This window comes from Mastomys coucha, unplaced genomic scaffold (genome assembly GCF_008632895.1).
Source record: "Mastomys coucha isolate ucsf_1 unplaced genomic scaffold, UCSF_Mcou_1 pScaffold8, whole genome shotgun sequence".
Lineage (NCBI taxonomy): Eukaryota > Metazoa > Chordata > Mammalia > Rodentia > Muridae > Mastomys > Mastomys coucha.
This window is the reverse complement of record NW_022196914.1, coordinates 20341972-20366963: the sequence shown is the minus strand read 5'-3', so window position 1 is coordinate 20366963 and position 24992 is coordinate 20341972. Positions and strand designations below refer to the sequence as shown.

At 36.8% G+C, this 24992-nt stretch overlaps 1 long non-coding RNA gene across 8 annotated transcripts in view; it reads right to left on the bottom strand.

Annotated features, from left to right (window-relative positions):
- LOC116083263 overlaps nt 1-24992 on the bottom strand; it is a 92387-nt gene that overhangs the window by 48273 nt on the left and 19122 nt on the right. For 4 of the 8 annotated variants that reach the window (XR_004115659.1, XR_004115660.1, XR_004115654.1 and 1 more), the window contains exons 2-4: nt 9572-9779; nt 7746-8008; nt 6968-7213 (exon numbers count right to left, since the gene is read on the bottom strand). This is a non-coding gene — a long non-coding RNA (uncharacterized LOC116083263). The remainder of the gene's footprint in view (nt 1-6967; nt 7214-7745; nt 8009-9571; nt 9780-24992) is intronic. The other 4 variants (XR_004115657.1, XR_004115661.1, XR_004115655.1 and 1 more) reach the window with 4 other exon arrangements.

Genomic DNA, 24992 nt, shown 5'->3' with positions numbered 1-24992 from the left:
TGGGACTCTTGTCCTCTTACTGGTTTGTCTCATCCTGCCTTAATATTACAGGAGGTGCAACTTGATATGCCTTTGTTTGGTTGATATCCCTGGGAGGCCTGCTATTTTTGAAGGGAAACAGGAGAATTAGGTGGAAAGAGATGATGGGGATGTGTGTGGAGGAGGTGGGAGTGGAGGGAGGGAGGGGAAACCAGTTTCTATGGGATATATGTGTGAATAAATTAACAAAAAAATGACATTTAGTGGCATTGACTATTATACAATTTGTTTCTTTTTTTAGTATTTGTATTTACTCCAGTCTCTAAAAGTCCAGTCCACGCTTCCCCTAAATCTCTATTTACCAGAGAAACTTATGGCAATGGGTGTTGGGATATGCCGACAAATCAAGTGCCCTCTACTTATTACATATTATGGACGGGACTATCACTGGAGTCAAAATCAGAAATAATACAATCTAGTGTGAATATAAATAGTAAATGTAAAGTTTGCTAGTGACGCTGAATGGTGAACGGCATACATATTTCATTTTTTTCATCACATGTCATAAAGAATTTTTCAGTAACACTCAAAAATACTCTGATATTAAACACATGGATCTGGGTATAAGAGGTACTTACATTAAAAAAAACTAAATTTATGTGAAGTAATAATAACGTATACATAATTGAAAGAATCTAATAAATGTAAATAGATTTTTTCTAAATGGATTTTTTTTTTTTTTTTTTTTTTTTTTTTTACAAAACAACCCTGTTTCTATTGCTTTAATTAACTAAAGACTTGTAAGAAAGACAAAACTGTGAGCCCCTCACTGTTGGACGACAGTGAGCGACTTCTCTTAATTTTCCCTTTCTGTCCTGTCTCACTGATCTCGACTTGTCAGCCATTTTCATGGTAAGAGATTTTGCTAATAACTCCCTAGCAGTGAAGAGGAGAATATTGTCATTTTAGCTCTCGGGTGCCTCTTGGCTGGAATGGGGCCATAGGGGAGACTTGCAGGTAGACCAGAAGAAAGGAGATTCTGCTCAGCTGGACAGAGCTTCTGAACAGGCTGTCAATCAATACAGCAGCAGATGTGGGGACAGCTTGTCCCCACATGCTGCTCCTTCTCAGGAGGGATTTCATTGACTTTACAGTGAAGTGGCCTTTATGGTTTCTCCTGTGGCTTCAACTTATGTTACTGTCCAGGGGCAAGGTCTAATAAAGGGGTAGGGGGCAGAGTATTATATTTCACAAGGGATGTCCTTGTGCTTTGCATAATGAAAAATGCAAAGAAAGTGTGCCTGCTCTCAATGGGATTAATAGCCCATACCCCCTTACCATGGGATTTTTTGTTTTGTTTTATTTTTTTTCTTCCTTTAAGGGCATTGTGGAGAGAAAGCAACAAATGTCTGACATGTGAGAAGGAGGGAAAAAACAAAAATAAGTCAATGTAAAGCTATGTGAATATTAATTCCACATTATAGAGGCTCAAAATGTCTTGTAATTCCTTAGGGCTTAAAGATAGTAGGAAAGAACTAAGCCTTATTTTAATTTTAATTTTTTGTAAAATATTATGAACTCAGAGAATACCAATAACATTATATAAAGGCCAACCCTATTAATTAATACTTTAAAATTAATTTAACTTATTTTATTTTTCATATCTATTATAACATAACTATATACAATACATAATTTAATATGTTACATATATCATATATGTATTAATTAATATTCTTTATTAGTAAATTTATTAATTTAATTAATTAAAATGAACCCCATAGTGAATACCTTTACAAATCTATGAGCTAGACAATGATAAAAATATCTTTAAATATTCAATATCCAGAAGGATTTGGACTAAGAATCTTAACTGATAATATGGATGAATACTAAAATGAATGTGTTCATGATTGTTGTGGATAGCTCTGGGGCTATTTGTAATTTGATGCTAATTTCGTTCTCCTAGGAGGGGCTATGAACAGGTGATTTCCTGTAAACTTTCTTCTCAGCTTAATTTGTAAAATAAAGGCTAGAGCCAATAATTGGGCAGAAAAAGGGAAGGTGGAGCTGAAAGAGGGGAGAAAGAAGGAGGAGTAGAAGAGAGAGAGGACAATGGAGAAGGAGGTGGAAAGAAAGTGGAGCACATGGCCTGGAGAAATCACAAGTTATAAGGGGTCTCATAGATGGGGAAGATGGTAGTGTAGTGGTAGATCTGCCCAATCTAGGCTCACAGCTTGTATTCATATTAATTGAGTTGTGTTTTCATTGGGTTGGAGAATTATCACAACAGATGATAACAACTTTAAGAATTCCTTCTAACTAGGCAGGGCACTAGAGAGTAATTAAATAGAGAGTAATGCAGATTAGTGCATTCCTACATATGACTGCAAGCACATGGTAACATTTAGAGTTGTATTCAGAATATGTGTGGTCTGGAAAGGAGTCAAGGGTTAACAGAATAGATTGGAAAAGTGAATATATTCATAGGGAGTCAATACATTTCCAGGAGGATCTTATAGATAAGAATTTGTCTTATCTTTTCTTGTCTTATCCACTTTTCTTTCTAATGACAACCAAAACCACAAACATGATATGGTATTTGTGTTAGATTCTATATGGAAACTACACTAGGAGAAAGTGCTGCTTTTGAGATTTAGAATAGGAGCTGTGTTTATTTTGGTGTACCCTAGTCTGAAGCAGTCAACCACTAATTTTTTTCAGATAAAAATTGCTACACTGATTCCTAAACAAATGAATCACCAAAAATTAGAAAAACACTCAGTATTCCTGGAAGGAAAATCTCATCATTTGTTTTCCAGATATAGTCAATACATTTACAATCTGAGATTTTGGTTTATATCTGTTTTTTCTTATTCATTTTAGAGTCCAGATTTGATATTATATTGATTTCACTTCATGGACATTAATTAAATAATAATTATAAGTAAAGGGTTAGATTTGGAATATTACATTATAGTTTTGATCTCAAAGAACTGTTTTGTTTTATAGGACATAGAATAATTTTCCTTTTCAATGATTTTACTTCATCTACTCATAATCAACTATTCAGTTTTTTCATTAATATTTAGAGTATTGTTTCTAAAATAATATTTGAATATTTGCATAGGAAATCCTTATTGGAAATTTTGAATAAATATCTGCAGAACCAGTTGTGTGTGTGTGAGTGTGTGCATCTCCTTAGTAGCTTTGCCAGCAAAGAAAAATGAAGATATTTGTGAGAGCTGTGGGAAAGACGAAAGAGAAGTCTGGATTCATTTCAAAGTTGAAAAAAAAAGTCTTGTGTCAGATTCTAAAGCCCAGATTATATTCAAAATATCACAGAACAGTACAACTGGAAATTACATTATGAATCATTATCTAGTTCAATCCCTTCATTTAACGAGAAGCTTGAAATCTGGAGAGAATTGATAATATGCATGTTTCTTCCCTGCTAGCCAGGCAAGCCCAGTTTAGTTTATTTCTGGGACCCAAAGGAAAAATATTGGAAGTACACTTTCCCCAAAGCCCTCATAGCCATTGGTGTCCTGGCTTAAAGTCCAGATCTACGGAACTGATATTATACAATGGAGCCACAGCCTGCAGCTGCAATGTTCAGGGAGAGGAAACCCAAGGGCTAAAGAGAGGAAGCAGATTTAAGATGCTCAGCGGTTCCTCTAAAATGCAGCAGGCATTTATTTTTATTATTCCAAAAACCACAACATGAATAAACTGATGTGTGGACTTAAAATTATAACTTTAAGTCCTATGCATAATTGTGGATTAATATGATCAGTTATCATTTAAAAATGCAGCAAAACACTGATACTCTTCATTGATTCTCTTTGTGTCCTTGGAGTAGGATAATGAAGTACTGCCTCAGGATTCAGATATTTGTGTACTAGTGTTAGTTTCTACCCTAGAGTTCTGAGACTATACCATATTTAAGAACAGCTTGGTTCTTTGTCACTGACACTTTTAAAATCAAACTGGCACTTGAATGTAATTTTAGAGCAGCACTTAACTTAATCTACCATCAGGACATGTCTGCTTTCATGGATTACATGAAAGCATCAATAACAAACAACAGAAAAATTTGAATATCTTTAATAACACATCTCTAGTGCTCTACAGAACTTGTGGCTGTAAGAAGAAAATGTGTTTAATGCACAAGCTTTGTCTTAAATTTTTGTAAATTACTTCAATACTGCCCATTTTCTCTCATGAACATCATGGATTAGATGATCCATGTGTGGTGTGTAAACAATGTGTTCTGATTTGATCCCAGATGCATTCTTTTGGATTTCAACATCTGCAAGGCTTGTAAGAATATTTAAGACACTCTTCTTCAGTTTTGCTTTTTAAATGCCAGCATTTCTGGCTGCTGCAGAGGAGAGTCCAGTCCAATTGGGCCTGGAGTTTATGCATTGACTGATGAGGAATCTTGTTTGATTGGGAAAAGTGAGTCCCAGTGGATCCTCATTTGTAGATGCCGTATACTTTCCAGATGTTACAATGGTTGCTAGGTCAATGAGTAGTCTTAGTTCCAGATCCTTTAGAGTATTAGTTAAGGCTGACTGTTGTGCATCTGCCAATAAGAGTTGTCATTACAGTGATTCTTCCATTTGTAGCACCACAATGGTTGACAACAATCCCCATGGAACTTCTAGTTTGAAAGAATTAATGTCATAACTGGTTTGGGCATCAAGACTGACAGATTTATTATATTTTTCACATCTCACATAGGAACAGGCCAAAATTAAGAAATGAGCACTTACAACATATAGCATGGGAGAGAACAAGATCATTGTGGTCTTTGTTTTTCAGAGCAGGGATTTATCTTGAAGAGAACAAATTTGGACTCTCAGAAGGATATTGCTTCAGAGACCTCCTTGCCTCTTTGGCTGTGACCTTTTTGATATAATGAGGAATTCTGACAAGTTGTTAGGAAGTCTTAATTCTTACTCTATTCTCCATATAAAGCAGTCCACAGCCTACTAAAATCCTGTGTCATTACTATCCTGAAATCCATCATAGCCTGAGCAAAAGGCTACTCCATACATTGTTATCTATATAATAGATTGACTTTATTGTTGTAGATAGCAACAAATAGATTTGATTCCAGAGAGGAATCAAACAATATCTGTTTGAATTTTCTACCGTTTCATTTACCTTTATAATGTAAATGTAAACATTTTCTGTAATTTGAATATAGTGAAATATTAGAATAAGATATTTATAAAAATCATGAAAAGATAACTTTGGAACAAGAAGAATAGCTAACTCATAAGCTATCTCTTTGAATTAACTGGTTTAATTTTTTTCAAGTTGATTTTAGTATACCATTGAGTAGATAATAGTGTTTCTGTCTGCTCCCTCCCTTCCAACCACTGTTCCCATTACCAGTATCTTGCATTGATGTGCTACATTTTTTTTGTAGCTGAGGAGTCTTGATTCATTATTAACTAAAGTCTGTAGTTTACTTGAGGCTTCTCTTTATTGTATGTGTGGCTCTACCAAATGCATTAGGAATGCATCTGCCCAGCACATATCCCCTCAAAGCTCAGGGAACTTCACAGAAGAGGAGGAGGAAAGAGTGTGAGAGCCAGAAGGGAATGGATGACCCCAGGAGAACAAAGTCCTCTGAACCAACATGAACAAAACTCACAGACACTGAGGCAGTATGTACATGGCCTGCTTGGGTCTGCACCATGTCTCCTGCATATAAATATACATACATATATATATATATATATATATGTATGTATTTCCATTTTAGCATGTTTACTAAACAGTTTAGTGTTTTATAAACTCATGTATTCCTGAGTATGTGAATAAGTAGGTCTCTGGTTCTTCTGCCTTCTTTTGGGCCCTTCCCATTTTGTTATTATTATTATATTTTATTTTGTTATATTTTAAAAGTGAATGAATTATTAAATGAATGAATAGTCTCTAGGGTAAAGGTTAACAACTTAACTGCAACTTATACCTATTGAGAGAGGGAAAATCAGTTTTCTCCAATAAAGTAACACTGAGCAAATAAATCACTTCAGGATAGGTGTCATGTAGCCACCATATAGTGGGCCCCACAGTGCTTTTCTATGCTTTTATTTGATTATAGTTTGGTGTTTTGTTTTCTGAATGATGTTTTATTCTAATTTCTTGTATTGGGTTTTTTTTGACAAAGAAAAATTTTCACAGGTAGGAAGGGAAAGAAGTTCTGGAAGGAAGAGTAGGACCAAAATATTTTTAAATAAAAAATAATAATTTTTAATGTTTTTGTTTCTTATTTTTAATTTATAAATAATAAAAACATAATAACAATAAAATGCATCTGCCAAAATAGTATCACACATGATTGTTACATTGTCCTAAAACTTCTTTCTACTGTATCTAGTCACCCACCCAGCACCTAAGCATTAGGCAACAAAACGTATGTTTACTGTCTCTATAATTTTGCCTTTTCCAGCAATGTTCCACCATTGCAATCATAGGCAGCTTATACTTAATTTTCTGAAAATACACTTGAGGTTCAACCTCTTTTTCATTGAACAGTCATTCTTTTTGAAGAATGTTCCCTGGTGAGGGCATGGTGAATTTGTCTATTTCCTGTTGAAGGACAGATTGATTTCTTTTGAGTTTTGAGCCTATGTAATACTGTAAACATTCACTCACAGGGTTTGCAAGGATACAAAGTTTCATGTCACATGACCAATTTCTAGAACCATCACAACTGTGTCACATGATAAGGGTGTGCTTCACTTTGTAAGGAACTGACAAGCTGTGATCCAAATTGGCTACATGATTTTGTATAACCAAACAACAATAGTTGTTCCAGGTAGGTACAAGACTTCTTTTTTCATTAGTAATTTTAATTCATAAAACAAATGCTTAACAACCAGGGAGCTAAGTATCTATGGCTTTGGAGATGAAGAAAATAAATGACAAGGCAAATGTTCTGAGTTAGGTTCAACTTTTGACCACTTACCTTCTGTTTCATTTGAGAGAATAAATGTGGGTCTTTCTGCTTTAGTGATTAAGATGCCTCCTGTTACATGTATCCTGAAACCCACATTGAAACTTCAAGTCGGCCAAGAACAATGTGTGCTTAATTAAATTTGGTTCTGTAGATGTCATTTTCTTCCTATGGCTCAGTGAAAATTTGGATAAAGCATTCGGGTGTGCAAACAGCTTCCAAGGTAATTTCATCCTTGTATTTTGTTTTGAATATGACCTTTAAATAAAGAATTTTATTAGTTCAAACTTGTAGTAATTGTAATTTTGTCTCATGTTTCATAGGCTGATTTTTGAAATGCTTTCATAAAAATATTGGCATATATTTTTCCATAAACTAATGACTTTCTAATACACTAGTATGTTAAACATTGGCTGGTGAGACGGCTCAGCGGGTAAGAGCACCGACTGCTCTTCAGAAGGTCATGAGTTCAAATCCCAGCAACCACATGGTGGCTCACAACCACCCCTAATGAGTTCGGATGCCCTCATCTGGTGCGTCTGAAGACAGCTACAGTGTATTACATATAATAAATAAATAAATATTTTAAAAAAATGTAGTCATTTATATTGCTGTTTATTGTCTATTTTGAACTTTCATGTCATGTTTTATGACATGAATGCTTGAACATGAGCTTGTGCCTCTAGGCACAGGTTGCTTGTATTAGCAGCAAACAACCACTCAATTTACTAGCTCATTTTCAGGGACACTGCTCCTTAAATTCTATTCTCCTAAGGATGCTCTTGTTTACCTGGAAAATAGCATTGGAGCAGCACCTTGAAGTCTCAAATTAACCCATATACTTCTCCTCCTTGAGAGAGAAATAATGAAGTAGGTCATCATAGCATCAGGAATACAACCATGATTGGTGAGATGTTTTAAAGCAAGATGAAAATTCTTGATGCTTACACTGCTCTTCTGACATGTGACGCCTGTTCTTAGAGATTTTTCAGCTCTGGAATGATGTTCCTCTTATCTGTTTACTGGAGACAGAAAGCCTTTTCTTTCCTGAAACTAGAAATACATCTCACTCAAGAATGGCACAACAGGAGTCCCACTGATGCCTGCATACAAGCTGTACCTCCAAGTCACAGTCTTTCAAGAAAGCTATTTTTTTACTCCACACGATTTTTTATTTGTTAATTGGTTCTCAATTTTGAAGACAAATGATTGATACAATTTTATAATTTGAAATAACTACCAGGTGATTCATTAGCTAGCATGTTTGGAAAAGTAATAGTTTTAAGGACAATGTTTCATTTTTATTGATCAATTTGCATATGCATATATATAATGTTCATAAATATTAAAGGTTATAGTCCAAATAATCTAACAATGTGCAGCTGTGAATGGAAAATCCAAGAATCTAGTACTTGCTCAGTTCCACAAGGGAAGGTATCTCAGCTGATCTTCTATACATGCTGGAATCCTGAAGAAATAGTCTCTAATGCCGGTGAAGGAATGGATGTGCTAGCAAGACAAGCACAAGCAGGCAAATTAATCCTTCCCTCTTTTGTTGCCCTTATATAGGCTTCCAGCAGAAGGTATGGCCTGGATTAAAGGTGTATACTCCTGCCTCAAGATATGGACTAAAGGCATTTGCCATTCTGGCTCAAGGTTCAGATCAAAAGTATATGTCATCCTGCCTTAAGATCCAGATCAAAGGCATGTTGCCTTCTTGGCTCAAGATCTGGATTAAAAGTCTGCCCTCCGTTTCTGGATTGCAGCTCATTTCACATTCAGTCAATTTGACAACCAAAAGTAAACACCACAGTTAGTAATGCTTAGATTTGGAGGTGGAAATTCAGGCAAAATGCTTCATGTTCATATAATATCATGACCAATTTTCTTATAGAGCTATAGCAATGAAGCAGAACAAGCTTTAAGTCCATGTCCTTAGTACGGGGCAGCTGCTGTGATATTGAAAGATATTTAGAAAACTAGAAATTATTCAGAAGTACATCTTTCTCTTTGATATTTAGACTTTTTTGCATGTGTTGTAGGACTATCACAGATGAATAGTAGATTCATGTTTCCTGTATTCTAGTTGGTTAGAACTGTGTGACATTGTAATTTGAAACATTATCAAAGTTTAGAACCCAGAGTTTTACTGAGGACAAATACTCCTTATGTACGAAAATCCTGGTAAGAATAAAATTTACATTTCTTCTTACTTGAAAACCTCTTTGTATGGCCAATGTTTTTGTCTAAAAGTTGTGAGGTTTCTCATTGGCTACTTCTAAATATTAACTCTTAAATTACTGAAATTGTATCATGTAAAATGAAGTAGAGGAAAATGGGAAAATGATGTATTCTTAGATTTACTCTTAAGAGCTTTTTTTTTTTTTTAAACTGGGGCTAGAAGTATATGTTTTTAGTGGCTACCAACTTTATTCATCCTCAAGAATTATTTTCAGTCCTATGCAATTGTCTTCTTTAAGGTTTATTTCTCTCCATGGTCAACCTATATCTCAATAGTTTTCTCCAGTACCTTTTCTCAATTGATTTTCTTAGATCCTTAAATGATGCTTCAAAGAGTATTTATGAGTAAGTACTTTGTTAAAATTTTTAACTTACTCTGTCTGAGGAACTCATGAAGTTGGTCTTAAAAGAGATGTGAGGGTCAAATTCAATAGTACATCATTTTGTCTCTAGGTGTGGCTCTTCTTGAAGCTCCCATATCTTGAGATAAAATGTATACTGGGGTAGATATTCCATGGCCATATTCTTTCCACTAGTACTTAACCTATTTGGTCACAATTAAAACCAAACAAGGCTCAAAACTCTGCATAAAATGAATGAGGAGATAATGATTTTAGTACTTATGAGAAAAGACAATTTCCATTTCAAAAGAATTTTAGGATCTGTTGATATTTAACACTTTGCCAGATAAAACTAAGGGATCATGTGTAGACAGAAGGCATGTAATGACAAATAATTATATTAATTAGCTCTTAAGTAAGGGACACTATATAGAGAAAAAAGAATATTTTCAAAATATAAAACTTAACACATGACAAGGTATCTTGTCACTGGTTGTAAAATGCTGTTAGAATATCTGGTTGAAATTTGGTAAAACCATTACCTCATATACAGAGAAGCAGGACTTCCAGAGGGTAGAAGTGCTCAAGAAACAGGCATACAAATGTGCTCATACCCCAAGAAGATATAGTAGACAGTGTCCACTTTAACTGATTGTCTCAGTGGACACTTCAACTAACCACCACAACCACTATGATGAACCATCACAGAAGACAGTACAACTGACTACTACCTCAGTGAACATGATAGCAACCATAGTGGCTGAACACATCAATGACCACCACAGTGGAATATAGCACTGAACTAAAAACACACATGTGCACACACACAACACACACACACACACACACACACACACACACACACACACACAGACACACACACACACCTTCATACAGCTTGAATTCTAAACAATAGTGAGGATTTTAGGATGAAAGAAAATATGATAAGACCAGACAGGAGGTACAGGCCTCAGAAGTGGCAAGGAGGCTGGGACAGGATCCTTTCTACCTCCATCTAAACCTAGGAAAGACAGCTGATCCGCAGCCCTCTCTGCACATTTCCCTCAAGCAGAGAGCCTGTCTCCAGGGAGTGCTCTGACTCCAGGACTCAGGAGGGACAACTGATCCACAGCCCTCTGTGCACAGGTTTTACCATAGAAGAGCTGATCCCCCAGAAGTGCTGACATAGGCTTACAGACCCACAGAAGGAACAAGCTCCAGCCAGAGACAGCAAGAACATCTAACACCAGAGATCAACAGATGGCAAAAGGCAAACACAAGAATCTTACCAACAGAAACCAAGATGACTTGGCTTTGTCAGAACCTAGTACTCCATCCACAGCAAGTCCTGGATATTCCAAAACAGCAGAAAAACAACATTTGGATCTAAAATCATATTTCACATGGTGATAGAGGAATTTAAGAAGGACATGAATAACTCTCTTAAAGAAATAAAGGAGAACACAAGTAAACAAGTAGAAGCCCTTAAAGAGGAAACACAAAAATCCCTTAAAGAATTGCAGGAAAGCACAACCAAACAGGTGAAGGAATTGAACAAAACCATCCGGGACCTAAAAATGGAAGTAGAAACAGTTAAGAAATCACATAGAGAGACAACTTTGGAGATAGAAATCCTAGGAAAGAAGTCAGGAAACATAGATGCAAGCATCACCAACAGAATAGAAGAGATAGAAGAGAGACTCTCAGGTGCAGAAGATACCATAGAAAACACTGACCAAAGAAAATAATAATAATAGTCAAAGAAAACACAAAATGCAAAAAGTTCCTAATCCAAAATATCCAGGAAATCCAGGACACAATGAGAAGACCAAACCTAAGGATAGTAGGTATAGAAGACAGTGAAGACCTCAAACTTAAAGGACCAGTAACTATCTTCAACAAAATTATAGAAGAAAACTTCCCTAACTTAAAGAAACAGATGCCCATGAACATATAAGAAGCCTATAGAACTACAAAGAGACTGGACCAGAAAAGAAATTCGTCCCTTTGCATAATAGTCAAAAGACCAAATGCACAAAACAATGAAAGAATATTAAAAGCAGTGAGGGAAATAGGTCAAGTAACATATAAAAGCAGACCTATTATAATTACACCTGGCTTCTCGTCAGAAACTATGAAAGCCAGAAGAACCTGGGTTGGTGTCATATAGAACCTATGAAAACAAAAATGCCAGCCCAGGCTACTATGCCCAGCAAAACTCTCAATTACCATAGATGGAGAAACCAAAGTATACCATGACAAAACCAAATTTACACAATATATTTCCACAAATCCAGCCCTTCAAAGGGTAATCAATGAAAAACTCCAACACAAGGAGGGAAACTACATCCTAGAAAAAGCAAGAAAGTAATCTTCCAACAAAAGTAAAAGAAGATAGCCACATGAACAGAATTCCAACTCTAACAACAAAAATAACAGGAAGCAACAATTACTTTAACTTAATATCTATTAATATCAATGGGCTCAATTCCCCAATAAAATGACATAGACTATGAGATTGGGTACTTAAACAGGACTCAACATTTTGTTGCATACAGGAAACCTACCTCAGTGACAAAGACAGACACTACCTCAGAATAAAAGTCTGGAAAACAATTTTCCAAGAAAATGGTCCCAAGAAACATGCTGGAGTAGCCATTCTAATATTGAATAAAACTGACTTTCAACCTAGAGTGATCAAAAAAGGTAAGAAGAGACACTTCATATTCATCAAAATAAGTTCTACCAAGATGAACTCTCAATATAATTCTTGCAAACCAAATCCAACAACACATCAAAATGATCATCCATCATGATCAAGTAGGCTTCATCCCAGGGATGCAGGGATGGTTCAATATACAGAAATCCATCAATGTAATTCACTATATGAACAAACTCAAAGAAAAAAAATATATAATCATCTCATTAGATGCTGAGAAAGCACTTGACAAAATCCAACATCCCTTCATGATAAAAGTCTTGGAAAGATCAGGAATTCAAGGCCCATACTTAAACATAGTAAAAGCTATATACAGAAAACCAGTAGCCAAATGGAGAGAAACTTGAAACAATCTCACTAAAATTAGGGACTAGACAAGGCTGCCCACTCTCTCCCTACCTATTCAATATTGTACTTGAAGTCCTAGCCAGAGCAATTAGACAACAAAAGGAGATCAAAGGGATACGAATTGGAAAGGAAGAAGTCAAATTATCACTATTTGCTGATGATATGATAGTATACTTAAGTGACCCCAAAAATTCTACCAGAGAGCTCCTAAACCCGATAAACAACTTCAGTTAAGTAGCTGGTATAAAATTAACTCAAGCAAATCAGTGGCCTTCCTCTACATAAAGGACAAACAGGCTGAGAAGATTGGGGAAATAACACCCTTCACAGTAGTCACAAATAATATAAAATACGTTGGTGTGACTCTAACTAAGCAAGTAAAAGATCTGTTTGACATTAACTTCAAGTCTCTGAAGAAGGAAATTGAAGATCTCAGAAAATGGAAAGATCTCCCATGCTCGTGGATTGTCAGAATTAATATAGTAAAAATGGCCATCCTACCAAAAGCAATCTACTGATTCAATGCAATCCCAATCAAAATTCCAACTCAATTCTTCACAGACTTAGAAAGAGCAATTTGCAAATTCATCTTGAATAAGAAAAAACCCAGGAAAGCGAAAACTATTCTCAAAAATAAAAGAACCTCTGGTGGAATCACCATCCCGGAATGTAAGCTGTACTACAGAGCAATTGTGATAAAAATTGCATGGTATTGGTACAGTGACAGGCAGATAGATCAATGGAATAGAATTGAAAACCCAGAAATGAACCCACACACTTATGGTCACTTGATCTTTGACAAAGGAGCTAAAACCATCTAGTGGAAAAAAGCATTTTCAATAAATGGTGCTGGCTCAACTGGTGGTTAGCATGTAGAAGAATGCAAATCTATCCATTCTTATCTCCTTGTACAAAGCTCAAGTCCAAGTGGATCAAGGATCTCCACATAAAACCAACTACACTGAAACTAATAGAAAAGAAAGTGGGGAAGAGGCTTGATCACATGGACACAGGGGAAATTTTTCTGAACAGAACACCACTAGCTTATACTCTAAGATCAAGAATTGACAAATGGGACCTCATAAAGTTGCAAAGCTTCTGTAAGGCAAAAGTCACTGTCAATAGGACAAAATGGCAACCAACAAATTGGGAAAAGATCTTGACCAATCCTATATCTGATAGAGGGCTAATATCCAATATATATACAAAGAACTCAAGAAGTTAAACTCCAGATAGACAAATAGCCCAATTAAAAATGGTGTGCAGAGCTAAACAAAGAATTCTCAACCGATGAATACGAATGGCTGAGAAGCACCTAAAGAAATGTTCAACATCTTTAGTCATCAGGGAAATGCAAATCAAAACAACTCTGAGATTCCACCTCACACCAGTCAGAATGGCTAGGATCAAAAACTCAGGTGACAGCAGATGCTGGAGATGTTGTGGAGAAAGAGGAATACTCCTTCATTACTGGTAGGACTGCAAGCTGGTACAATCACTTTGGAAATCAGTTTGGTGGTTCTTCCGGAAATTGGACATAGTACTACCAGAGGACCCAGCTATACCACTCCTGGGCATATATCCAGAAGATGCTCCAACATGTAATAAGGACACATGCTCCACTATGCTTATAGTACCCTTATTTAAAATAGCCAGAAACTGGAAACAACCCAGATGTCCCTCAACAGACGAATGGATACAGAAATTGTGGTACATCTACACAATGTAGTACTACTCACCTATTAAAAACAATGAATTTATGAAATTCTTAGGCAAATGGATGGATCTGGAGAATATCATCCTGAGTGAAGTAACCCAATCACAAAAGAACCCACATGGTATGCACTCTCGGATAAGTAGATATTATCCCTGAAAATCGGAATGCACAAATTACAATCCACAAACCACAAGAAATTCAAGAAGAAAAACCAAAGTGTGGATACTTTATTCCTTCTTAAGGTGGAACAATATACCCATGGAAGGAGTTACAGAAACTAACTGTAGAGCAGAGACTGAAGGAAGAACAATCCAGAGACTGCTGTATGTGGGAATCCTTCCCATATTCAATCATCAAATCTAGACACTATTGTGGATGCCAGCAAGTGCTGGCTGACAGGAGCCTGATATAGCTCTCCCCTGAGAGGTTCTGACAGTACCTGACTAATGTCAGTACAATCCATTGGACTGAGTACAGGGTCTTCAATGAAGGAGCTAGAGTATGTACCCAAGTAACTGAAGGGCTTGCAGCCCCTTAGGATGAACAACCATATGAACTAACTAGTACCCTCAGAGATCCCAGGGACTAAACCATCAACCAAAGAGTACACATGGTAAGATTAATGGCTCCAGCAGCATATGTAGCAGAGGATGGCCAAGTAGGTCATCAATGGGAGGAGAGGTCCCTGCCCCTCTGAAGGTTGTATGACCCAGTGTAAGGGAATGCTAGGGCAAGGAAGCGGGAGAGTGCGGGTAGGTGAGCAGTTGGAGTGGGGAGGGAACAAGGTTTTTTTAATTGTTGTTGTTTTTGTTTTTGTTATTTTTTTATTTTTATTTTATTTCTTTTTTTTTCTTTTTTTCTTTTTTTTGGAGGGGAAACTGGGAAAGGAGATATCCTTTACATGTTCTTCGCATGACATGTAAATAAAGAAAATATCTAATAAAAAAAGAAAATATGACAAATATGAGATTGTCATAAGAACAAAGCTTTTTGTGTTCACTTTTGTATATGAGCCAGAGACATAGAGATAAAAGTGAAGCCTCATTTGGACAATAGTCAATAATTTCTGTTGAGAAACATCATTTATGAACACTCACAACAAATTGTTGCAGCATTTTGAAGACCTTAGCTCAGTTAATATTTTACAGGCATTAGTAATTTATAGGCATTAGTAATATATGGTAAAAGGGAAATAAATACAATAAAATCATAGAGTTAAATACAGAAAAATAGATGCAAAAATCTACAAGAACCTTGATATAGCAAGGCTCAGGCTCTCTGTACTTCCATTCCTAACACATACTCTCTCTTCTTTTGGCTCAATTATGAACAGCTGTCACTGTCAGAGTTTGCAGAAAAGCTGAGATATGGAGACTTGACCTTTGGATTCTGAAAATTCTGCATTGAATTTCAGGTCTTTACATGATCTAATACACACTGGTTTTACAAATGGTGATTTAATTATAATGTTATAGTTTTATTATTATTATTATTAATATTATTATTATTATTTTTCTAACTAACACTTTCTCTGCTTAGTCATGAAAAGTATAAAATCATTGTTTTTTTACTTCTGTAACTAATTTCTTTGCCAGAAAGTTTTTAAAAATTAATTCTTGTTGACAGTATCAATCAAAATATCACCACCACTTTGATTGGTACGCTATTTAGGCAAGAAATGAGCATTAAGGTTTTTTTTTAAAAAAGCATCATAAATATTGACTAAAAGTCTGGACAAGTATATAGCATAAGGGTTAGGAACATAGACTGTTCTTTCAGGGCCCAGAGTTTTATTTCCAAAACTGACATGGTAGAACACAACCATCTATAACTCAAGTTTCAGGGGATTTGACATCTTCTGGCCACCATGGGTTCTAGGTATCCACATGGTACACAAATATACATGCAGGCACAACACCCATATGTAGAAAATAAGTTGAAAAATATTGACTATGAAAATGGTTCTACTGAAAAAAATATTAGAAGAACAATTTTGAGTAACCAGTACCATTTAAAAATCAAATGTGATCAACACCTGCATACAAGATGTATGTTGAGACTGGGGTGATGCTGAGTCATTACTACTGCACACAATTGTGTCAAGAGATGAATAGAGTCTCAAGTTGGAGAACTTTAAGTTCTTAAAAATGCAGAGCCTGAAACTTAACTCTTAGGCTAAAATCTGTTTTGGGGAAATGATACTTGCCAAGGACTACATCAAAGTCAAGCATGAATTATTAGACACAGATGTGAATCAAGAAAAGAGGAGCAGCTGCTCTCCCCTTGTCCTGGCCCAGGCAAGGCTTTGGCAGGATGACATTTTCCCTTTGTTGGAATTGTATAAAAGGAACCCTGGAAGGCAAATGATCCTAATGTATAACTTCTTGATAAATGGTTTCTACAAATGGGTTTTCTGTCCTTGATTAACAAAGCAGGCTGCAAGAAGGCATCATTTGAGACATTCTTGAAAATAAGGCTCATGTTCCAGCATTTTATGTAATTTTCATAACATTTCTAATGGCTGATTTTTCTAAAAGATGCCAAAATTAGAGGTCATGAATACCTGACTTCAAAATTCAACTTTAACACGTTTTACTATATGTGCCTATAATATAGACTCTATAAACATTAGGATTTTTTTATATCTAAGAGATAATAAAAACTGTGATTCTTCAAAGATAAACTGTGATGGTGAGTTGTGATAAAGAACAAATCAGATAATGGAATGGACCCAAAGCCTTAGAATGTTTACAATGTCCTTCCTTTCCAAAATGAAGGAAAAATCTCTAACTATAAATTGTAGAGCTTTTATTACTAGTTTAGTTTCAAAAGGAAAGTGGGGGAGTTGGGGGGCTACTGTGGAAAGCTAATGGAGTGGAAACTTCCTAGAATCTATGAGGATGACCCTAGTGAGGACTCTTAATAGCGGAGGAGACCAAGTCTGAACTGTTCATTTTTATAGTCCAGTGGTGGGATGGGGTTTCATTCAGTTGAGTTGTTGGGTGGGTGACCTGTAGAGATCCCTAAGGAATGCAGGCCAATGCTAAAACAAAGACTCACTCTCTGAAAACTGATTATGGTGCCCCATTGCTAAGAACAACATCCGTACAGCTCATTAATCATAGAGAGGTCGAGCTTGTGCCTGTGTGCAGTCTTCACCTTTACCTTCTAGGCTCCTTGGTGCAAGAAGTTACTTTGCAGGCTACAGAAAGAGAAATTTGAACACCAACCCAGCCACAAAACCCTTGACTTACTACCAGTACTGTCCTCAAGATATTCTGGGACAATGGTCTTACAGAACTTATGGGACTAGCCTACCAAACTTTGTTTTAATTTGAGACCAACTCCATGAAAGGGAACCCATACCTAGCACTGTGGGCATGGCTAGGGACTGGAGAGTGGATATCCCAGAAGCCTAGAGTAACCAAACACCAGAAGGAAAACCAAACCAAACCAAACCTAAAACAACAACAAAAACAATCTAATACAAACAAAACACCTTCTTAAAGTACTCTGCTATAATTATAGATCAGTCCAGTTGTCATTAGAGAAGCTTCCTCTAGGCAGCATGGGAGTGTATACAGAGATCCATATCCAGGTATGAGAAAGAGAGAGAGAGAGAGAGAGAGAGAGGGAGAGAGAGTTACTAAAGGTCTCCATCAGGGACCATCTCTTTGGAAAACAGGAAACCCTATGGAAGAGGGGAAAGAAAGCCTATAGAAGTCAGACAGAATGGAGAACACAAGGAGAACGTGGTCCACCAAATCTACTAATCAGGGCTCATATGTGTTTCCAGAGTCTCAAGCAACAAGCAAGCTGCCTGTGTGAGTCTGCACAGAGTCTTTTTTGTACTTGTTATGGCTGTTAGCTTGGTGTTTTTGTTGAACTCCTAATAGTGGAAGTTGTTTATCTCTGACTCTTTTGCTTGCTCTTAGGATTCTTTCCACCTATTAGATTGTCTTGTCCAGCCATGATATGAGGGCATTTGCCCTGTCTTATTGTATTTTGTTTTGTCCTGTGTGGCTACTGAGGGCTGTTATTTCCTGAAGAGAAAACAGAAGGTGAGTAGATCTGAAAGAGAGTGAAAGTGGGGAGCGGGCAGCTTGGAGGATTGTAAACTGTGGTTAGGATGTATTATATGAAAGAAGAAACCATCTTCAATAAAAAAAATGAATGGCAATGAACCATATAAAGATCAATTTCAAGAAAACTAACATTTTCCAATAAAATATATTACAATTTTAAAAAAAAACAGTTCACACAGGGTGCTGCTGGATTAACTGATGAGCCTGAAGTGAGAAAATGTTGAGGATAAGTGATGATGGAATCCTAGGGCTGAGTGGGGAAGCATGTTAACCCTGTAGGCAGGGCACTCTGCACGGACTACAGTAAAGGGGAGTAGAGAGAATGTAACATCAAGAAACGGAAATGCAGAGGAAAAACGATTTGAGAAATATAGGAGAAATGCCCAGGGGCCACACAGCCACTAAGGTGTCTCCTACAGGAGGACCTAATTCAAGTTTGTCTGACAGACCAAGGATTTCTGAAACAGAAAATGCCAGCCAATCAGAAACTACTGTTTAGAAGAGATGCTTTCTTGGGATCAACAGGGTGTAGGTAGAATGTATTAAAGGAGCTTACAAGAGCATTCAGATGAGTTTGTGGCAGCATTTCTCACCTACTCCTGGAGTCTGTGCCATTGATTCCACACCAACTCACCTCTAACCCCCAAGGTCATGTATGGTCGGACAGTGGGCAGTGCAGGGCACAGGCAATGGTAGAAATGGCACAGTACTTGGAATAATGAATTTACTAAACCTGTGGTTATCTTATGACTCATGAGGAGGAACTTATGAAGTGCCACCTGATCCTGAAAGACCATTCCAATTAGGGGTTGCTGGGAGGGTGTGTCAGTTGTTTTCTGTGGAATAGCCACTCTATAGTTGCCCTTGCTCAAATAATTAACTGTGATCAAGCAAGGGATGACATGTAAGGGAACTAACTAGTTGAGAAGAGTGATTCTTTCAAGAAATGGATGAAGGTAAGAGACGGAAATATTAGTAAAGATCACTAAAATTCCTTATATAAATACATTAAACTATCAAATAACAGCTATAAATTGATTAGAACACAAAACACCCTAGTTGTAGCTATACATTTGTATTATTTATTTGAAAGTCTCACCTAACATATTCTGAACATATCCTTCTCCTTCCCACAACTCTTCCAGATTCAGCTCTCTTGACTACCCATACAACTGTGTCCTTTTTGGTTTTGAACATCAAGACCAGTTTATATAGCCCAAACATTTTTGGATGTGTCATGTTCTTCATCATCGTCAACTTACTCCTCTTACACCTAGAGCCAATAGTCTCTCTCTTCTATCAGCTACAGGTTTCCAAGCACTCCTTAGCTAGGGGTAGGATTGATTTTGTGTCCAGCTCCCGTTGTCATGTTGGGGTTTGTTCTATGAAGTGAAAACTTACAGTTTCTGTAGAAAGTCAGTTGTGTCGGGTGGTGTTTTGCTGAGACAAACACGTGAATGAATGTTTTCCTGAAGCAGACACAGGTGAAAGGATGTTTTACTAAAGCAACCACATGAAAGGATGAGTGATGAAGGATTTGATAACCACACACCTGTATTGTTATTGCCTTATGTTGTATAGCTGAGGTATGTTTGTCATGACACTATAGAGAGAAATGCACCAAAAAACTTCTGGTGGTGTTCTGGCTGCTTCTTGATGCTTCCCCAGATTGGGGTGATTAGCAGAGTGATGTCAGCTGATACAGTCTCATGTGGAGTTTTGCTATGACAGACTCATGTGCTGAAGCAAGACACTTGATGAAAGATACGTAGTAAGGCAAGACTAGTGGAGGATGCAAGATGTTTGGAGGGAGTATAAAAAAAAGACATGATGGGTGGTGATGGGTTTGGGGCATGCTTGTATAGCTAGCTTTGCAATGCTTCTTGGTCTTGCATCTTTGCTCATCTTCAATTCATTGAGAGAGACATGGCAAAGAACTTCTCCTGATGTAATTGCTCCAGCTGATTCCTGCCAACTCAGCTGAAGGCTGGATGTTTCTGGGGCTCATACCACTGTTGCTGACTCATATTTTCTTTCCAAATACTACGGAACTGGACTCCTGGCATATTCATGAAGTGTTTTCCAGTGGATCGAGTTGCTGCTGCTTAATCCTGCATATTGAACTGCTGATTTCCTGACAATGCAGATGGGATTTGTTCCAAAGAGCGATGTCTAGACAGGTCCACTTCTCCCTGTATTCTAATAAGCTTTGGTAGGTGATTGGTTAGAAGGGAGATTAAAGCATTTTACGACTATTATTAAAACTAGGGTTGAGAAAATTTAAGCCTATAGTCTGGGTGAAGATTGCATAAATTTGTACATGTTCTCACAAGTACTATGAGTGAATATGTATGGTTGTTTTGCTGTGTCCAAAAGACACTGGTTTCATTCAGTCATTACTACCTCTGGTTATTATCCACTTTCTCTGCATTATTCTACAACAATGTTTGAGTCTTAGAAGGGAGTTTGTGATACATACATATTCTGTTAAATGTTGAACTTTCTCAATCTCTTATTCTCTGAAATGTGGACAAAGGTAGGTCTCTGTGCTAAATATTGACTGCAAACCAAAGCTCTGATTAGGCCTGAGGGATGCACTGATCCATAGGCATAATGATAATTCATAAGGATATATATATATATATATATATATATATATATATATATAACTAAATAATACTACTAGTTTTTCCTCCTAAAGCCTAGGACTTATCTATTAACATAATATTAGTGGCAGATATGGGTTAGATCTTATCATGGGTAGCAAGACTTAAATCTAATCAGAAATGGCAGATTCATACCATGATAGCTATGCTACTATTAATTGAGTGGGTGGGTGTGTCATCATTTCATAAGTCAGTGATTAATGCAGCCAAAGAGTTCACAGTTGCATATGATTTTTGTTCACATTTGATAGCTGCTTTCATCACCATGAAAGATAGCCAATAGGGTTGAAGATTCTAGGTCAGTGTCAACTTGATTTTTCCATATTCTTTGGCTCAAGTATGTTGTGTCTACAGCAACAAGTTCTTAGCATCAAGTTCTGGATGGTAAGAAATAGCCTTGACAATAGCTTATAACATTATGGTATCTATGGGGTCTCATTGACTAAATAAAGTAAATCATTTATGACTGTGGGCTATTTATAGACCCTGATTTTAGTAGGAGCAGAGTTACCCCCTGCCATAGTATAACTGTATTTTAACTATTTCTAACTCTTTCAGTGTGTGTGTGTTTGTGTGTGTGTGTGTGTGTGTGTGTGTGTGTGTGTGTGTGTGTGTGGTGTGTATAGCTAAATAGAGTTGAAAACAAACATCCTGAGTGAGGTAACCCAGACACAGAAAGACAAATGCTTTATTTTCTCTCATTTATGGATATTAATGTTGAATCTCAGAGATATGTGTTTCATTTAGAATAGCCACAGAAGTTAGGGAAATATATGGGACAATAAGGAGGGTCTTTTAAGAAATATATCTCTTAAAATCTTTTTTGTTTGTTTATTTGTTTTTATTTTTTATTAGATATTTTTTTATTTACATTTCCAATGTTTTCCCCTTTCCTGGTTTCCCCTCTGAAAACTCACCTATTCCCTCCCCAATACCCCTCCCCTGCTCTACTACTTCCTGGCCCTGGCATTACCCTACACTGGGGCACAGAGCCTTCACAGGACCAAGGGCCTCTCCTCTCATTGATGACTGACTAGGCCATCCTCTGCTACATATGCAGCTGTAGCCATGAATCCCACCATGTGTTCTCTTTGGTTGGTGGTTTAGTCCATGCAAGCTCTGAGAGTACTGGTTAGTTCATATTGTTGTTCCTCCTAAGGGTCTGCAAACCCCTTCAGCTCCTTGGGACCTTTCTCTAGATCCTTCATTGGGGACCCTGTGCTCAGTCCAATGGATGGCTGTGAGCCTCTACTTCTGTACTAGTTGGGCACTGACAGAGCCTCTCAGGAGACAGCTATATCAGGCTCCTGTCAGCCAGCACTAGTTGGGATCTACAATAGTCTCTGGGTTTGGTGACTGTTTATGGGATGGATCCCCAGTCTTATGTCTTATAGAAGTACACCGATTTCTGTTTTAGGTGGATTTTCTGTTGCTGTGGTGAAACACCATGACACAAAGAAGTTGGGAGGAAAATATTTCTTTCAGTTTATGCTTCTACATCACAGCTCATTATTGAAAGAAAAACTCAAACAGGAACCTGGAGGCAGTAGGTTTGTAGGGGCCATGGAGGGCTGCTGCTTACTAGCTTGTTCATCATGGACAGCTCAGCCTGCTTTATTATAGAACCTAGGACCACCAGTCCAGGGATGGCCATACCCTCACCTTGATCTGGCCCCTACAGCATCAGTCACTAGTTAATCAAACGTCATACAGGCTTGTGTCCAGACTGATCTTATGGAGGCACTGTCTTAATTGAGGTTGCTTTTCTCAGATGACCATTGCTTATGTCAAATTGACATAAACCTCTCCAGAACACTGTGTGATCCAATTCTTCCTTGCCTTCAAGAGCAGGTAGCCTCTTAAATTTGACCCAATTTACTAATACTGATTTTATTTGATCTTTTTTATTTTGCTGTCTGAATTCTAAAGTTCAATTTTAATTCAGTTTGTTTTTGCATTAAAGGCAATATCTCTTATATTCTCATATCTTGAATTGTTTTTAGTAAGGTATCCAATTGCTTGTGAATTATTGTCTTCATTCAGGCATTGGTTCATATACTTCTTGAATTTCTTAACAAATTTGTTATTAGTATCTTGAAATCAGTGTCTTGTATGCCACCTAAATTGACTTTCTTAGAGATCATTAGTAATATAGTACCAATTTTTAGAGATGACATATTGCCCTATTTGTATTCTATAATAGGACCTAGATACCTCTCCAGATGTCATCAATCAGTCATTGTTAATGATTTTTGTTATGTATAGATAGATATAGATTATATAGATGATATAGATATCGATGTAGATATAGATGTAGATATAGACATATGGATATAGATAGGTATTCCTCTATGATGAATGTTTGGGTCTCTGATTGCTGTTATCCGGACTTGCAAGACAGCTTCTCTTTAAGAGCAGCAAACGTGCTAAACTGCTTATGGGTTGTAGGTTAATCTTGGAACCATTCAGTGTTAATTTCTGAATGGGGAATCAAAAGCAGTCTCAGCTTGGTGAGGAGCTTATTATCCAAGGAACAGACCATCTGTAAATTTCTAATATTCTCACAGTCAATTCTCCACTGTCTAGAGGGGAGACGTGGACCGGAAGGCATGAAATAGGGTTCTTGGACAGTCACCGAGGAAGAATGAAGTTAGTGGCTGGCATCTTGGAGCCTTACCCGGAGAAGAGGGATTTTATTTCTTTCAGAATAGAAACCCCTTGCCATTTGTACTTTCTCTCCAGTCTACCTTAGTCTCAAACTTCTTTCTGCTTCACTAGAATTCTATCCTCACTAAACTTCAACATGAATACTCAATTCCATAAACATCTATAATAATAATTGTCAAATTTTCATGCACTTTATGTCATTGTTCTCAATGTTCAAATCAACTTCAGTGCTCTTTAAATGCCTGGCTTTCTTCTCATCAGGAAAATGTTTTGGATTAATTTTCAAAATAGCATACAAGGTAGTTGGTGTCATTTTGGAATTTTTACCAAAGTGTGTTTCATTGATTATCCTCCCTCACCTTTCCAAAGTTTTTGCTGCCCCATATTCTTTCTTGTGTCTCTCAATTTGTCTCTTTTTCTCTTTAATATCCCATTGTTAAAAATATACTGAGTCAGGATGTAGGGGGATGGACAAAAGAAAAAGATTCTAAAGAAATAAGAATAATCAGCTTCATGGCTTCCAATCATTTGTTAATTATCTGCATTTCACATTCCCTTGCAACCCTCATCTTCAGAAACTCTACGAAGAATCATTCATAGACCACTCTCCAAGTGCATGACCAATTCTCAAATTGTTCCATTCATCACAAAGGTACTATCATTTACTTTGTTACATTGATGATCAATTTTTACTCCTTTCCAGTATATGATTCAGAAAGTTAGCATCCAGGTCCTTTAGCTCCTTGTTCTGTCTCTAGTACTGAGGTCATATCTACTTATCATGACCACGCATACTTTTGGTATTCATTTTTACAATTTTGAATTGTGACCTTACTACTCTTATTTCTCACATTTGGAGTAATGTAGTAATTTCCCAAGGTGCATCTGTCATGTACAATATCTTGTCCTTATGTGTCTGTGCTTCTTCAGGGTATGTATGGCTACAGGGAAATCTTGTCTCATAGCAACAGCATATCCAGCAGAATAATTTCTATATTTATGATGTTTCCTCCTACTGTCTGCAGTTTATTTATGTGAATGTCTAAGAAATGGTTTCCTTGGTAACCCAAAAGAACCCATATCTGAGTAGTTATACTTCAGGTTAATATTTTTAGGCAACCATTATGTGCAAAAACAAAAAAATTAAATTAAGTAACTGTTCCAGGAAATATTCAATAAAACCATGAGCAAATTAATAATGATTTTATTATTGAATTAAACTCTTTCCAGAATTTTCCCATTTGAATGTTTAA